Source organism: Triticum dicoccoides, chromosome 7A (assembly GCF_002162155.2).
Source record: "Triticum dicoccoides isolate Atlit2015 ecotype Zavitan chromosome 7A, WEW_v2.0, whole genome shotgun sequence".
NCBI lineage: Eukaryota > Viridiplantae > Streptophyta > Magnoliopsida > Poales > Poaceae > Triticum > Triticum dicoccoides.
The window spans coordinates 150,543,108-150,546,885 of record NC_041392.1 but is presented as its reverse complement, the minus strand read 5'-3'; positions in this window follow the sequence as shown (position 1 = coordinate 150,546,885).

Genomic DNA, 3,778 nt, shown 5'->3' with positions numbered 1-3,778 from the left:
GCGCCGCCGTGGACGCACACGAGGTGTCGAGAGGTGGGAGATCGACCGGATGCGCGGCAAGCTGGGAGATTTGACCGTCGCCCGCCGCAACTGGGTTAGGGTTTGGGGCTTTGGGCGACGGGGCTGGATTAGGGTTTGCCGCATGTAGAGGAGAGGGTGAGGGGCTGGATAGTGCGTGCGCGCCCGCGCGGCGGCTGCGGGGTGCGGGACTGGAGTGACTGGGGGCCGGCTGGGGGGGTGGTTATATACGGGATAATAGGGTTTGCTGGGCTAGTGGGCTCTAAGTTTCTATACCGCTCGGAATAAATTTCGATCCCCTGGGCTAAATTTGAGACTAGAGGCCCGCAGTAGGCTGTGAATGAAGAATTAAGCCTTTCAAAAGAACCTTAAAAACGAAAGAATGCACTTTGTTCCTTTTGTAGACCTGATTAAATTTCAAAAATGCTTAAAAATTAATACATATATTTAAAACATAATTTAATTATGATTTTAAAACCCATAATTTTGAAATATGTTAATGAAATGTACAAAAAATGTTACTCTAGTACACTCCCTCCATCCTGTAATTCTTGTCGCGAGGGCAATTTTGCAAAAAACACATCTGGTTTCTCCCGACCAAACCCGCGCTCCTCGTCGTCCTCCTCCGATAGAAGCAGCAGCTGCCCTTCTCCCCGCCGCCGCAACTCCCCTGCTCCACCGCTCTCCTGCCGCGGTTGGCTCCTGCTCTGCCGCCACAGCTACCGCTCGCCTGCCTGCCCAAGCACCCTCCTTCCTCAAAAGAATCTTGGATTTCCCCAGCTACCGCCGCGCTCTACTCCGGCTGCGTCGGAACCGCCGTCGGAGATCCCGGAAGCGCTGGATCCGGACCACCAACAACAACATAGAGGCCGATGAGCCCAACGACGACAGGAGATGCAGCAAGCTAAATGCTGACGAGCCCGATGACAACGACAAGCTAAAGGTCGTGGATTTGCGAGTGTGGAAGACGGCGACGACAACTCCACGAGGAATACGATGGCGGCTGGGTCTTCTTCGTTGTTTCTCTGGTGGAAGACCTGCGCCTACAACACCACGGCTGGGCTGTCCAGTGGGTTGCGCCTGCTCACTTGGCAGCAGCAGCGGCGGCTACAAGTTTTCTGCACTGCTGCAGATCAACCCCAAGTCCTACAGCCTGGGTCAACCTCCCTTCTCTACTCCATATTTACTAAATTTACTGAATATTTGCACTAGTTCTGCTAGTTTAGATTTTGGAGTATTTTGCACAATTAACTAAACAATTTTGCACAGTTAACTGAACAATTTTGCAAGCATTCGATCTCTGAACAATTTTGTTTTTAGTAAGATTTTTACTGTCTCTAAATTCAGTCATGAACTATGAACTCTGAAATTAGTACTGTCTCAACAGCATTTTAAATATACACTAATTCTAAAATGCTAAAATGCCACTAATTCTAAAATGCTAGATTTAGTAACTAATCTTTGTGTTAGAACAGAACATTGTATTACGCGTGGAGTAATTATGTGATGTGTACTAGTGCATCCTTAATGTTTTGAGGATTTTGTTCAGTCCATAAGCAAGTCCACCTGTTTATTCTGATAGGCACGGTTCAGAGCTCACCAAGAAAGAAACAAGTACAAGAAGTTACTTCAAAGTGTTGGCATCCTTGAGAATATTATGCTGAGGTGGTCCCGAAAAGGCGTTGGTCTGCGAGGAATCAATGGCAGGACGATGCCAATCGACCAAGACAAGGAAGAAGACATCGTCAAGGTTTTCCGCAAGGAAAGAGTGGAAATAGCTGTCAGTGAGGCTGTTTCGAGGGTATCGGCTATCATTGGTTACCCCTGTCGCAAGGCTGGACTGCCGCAGGATGCTCGAAATGCACCAACAAGCAAAGGTGAGGCCATGATTTGTGGTGTCTACTTGTGATAGCCTGGCTTATTAGGGATGATAGACTACTCATATCAATAAGGAATTCCTTCTTTTCTGGGAGCCCATTCGGACATAACTCCAAAGTTAAGCGTGCTCAGCTTGGAGTAGTTTCAGGATGGGTGACCGACCGGGAAGTTGCTCCCGAGTGCGCACGAATGAGGACAAAAGTCCGTAGAAAAGACTAGTATTAATCTATGGGGCCAGTCTAAATCCCGCCAGGAGTAAGGACACCGGCGGGTGTGTCCGGGGCGTTACAAGTTGGTATCAGAGCCGACCCTCGCGGTTACACGGATGTTTGCGGACAGGTGCACGGTCATGTTGTTCATGACGTTTTTGACCCGTCGTGGCACATGGCATGGTACATGTACCGGACTGGATGCACAGACGTATGTGCCAAGAGGGAACGTTCCCGTGGCTCGACGAGGACGTTGGTTCCTCTAAGTGGGGGTGTATGTGATAGCCTGGCTTATTAGGGATGATAGACTACTCATATCAATAAGGAATTCCTCCTTTTTTTGGGAGCCCATTTGGACAGAACTCCAAAGTTAAGCGTGCTCAGCTTGGAGTAGTTTCAGGATGGGTGACCGACCGGGAAGTTGCTCCCGGGTGCGCACGAGTGAGGACAAAGTGCGTAGAAAAGACTAGTATTGATCTGTGGGGCCAGTCTAAATCCCGCCAGGAGTAACGACCACCGACGGGTGTGTCCGGGGCGTTACACTACTGAAGGTGTTTCAGTGAAAAACTTGCTTAAGCAAGAGCAGATTTACGAGCAAAAAACTCACTCCATATGTCTACTGTCTAGTACTTTGTGCATGAAATCTGTAACTTATTTATTCTCTTGAACTTACTAAAATGGTTTTCCCATCACGGATTGCCATGGAAAGTAGATGATCTGGCACCAGCTGTGTTGATGATAAAGCACTGGGCAACCACTATCCTGTGTCCTCCTCCCCTGTTAAATGATGATCTGGAAAGCAGCTGGCTTCCTGAAGGGCAGTAAAAGCCTTGGTGAGTAGTGGATCCTGCCAAATCAGAAGGATTTACCAACAAATTTCAGTACCATCACCAATCCATGACAAAATTGTATTTTCACTTCACTATACATAACCTTCATGCATTTTAGAAATACTCCATGGCAAAGATTAGTAACACCGTTAGTTACTCAATCTATATCTATAGTACTCCATGGCAAAGATTAGTGCATTTCTAAAATGGGAAAGATTATGGCACAAAGATTAGTTACATCACGTCAAGCATGCCATGCCATCTTTGATTCTATTTTTGATGGAGTACTAGGTAACCTTGTGAAGTGAATAATCAGCATGGGCAATAAATATCCACTACTACTCCCACATTATGTCTTTGATTCTGTTTTTGATGGAATACATTTGCATGGCGCTGAATCATGAAAATACTAGTAGGAGTAATACTGCCAACCACTTGCCCCCAAGGAGATATCATCATTAGTAGGAGTAATTAGGATCTTAGCTGAGAAGATCTGCTCTAGCACTAAGCAGAAGTTATTTTGGGGTACTATGGCTTTTTGACAGTCAGTAAAACAGGGCACTTGCTTCGCAAGAGAAATGGCTTAATTAAAGTTAATCTCTCACAAGAGAGACAAGAGAGTATGTTCTTTTCTGATGTCCTGATGCAAGCAAGCACCCTACACATGTCCATATTAAACAAAAAGTGTAGTCACCCTCTGCACAACAGGTGACTGGTAGGACTAATACTAGTACGGGTAGACGAGCAACAAATAAATTCAAATAAGTTCAAATAATTCAAATAAATCCAGATAATTGAAATAAATTCAAATAAATCCAATAGATTCAAATAATTACAATAATC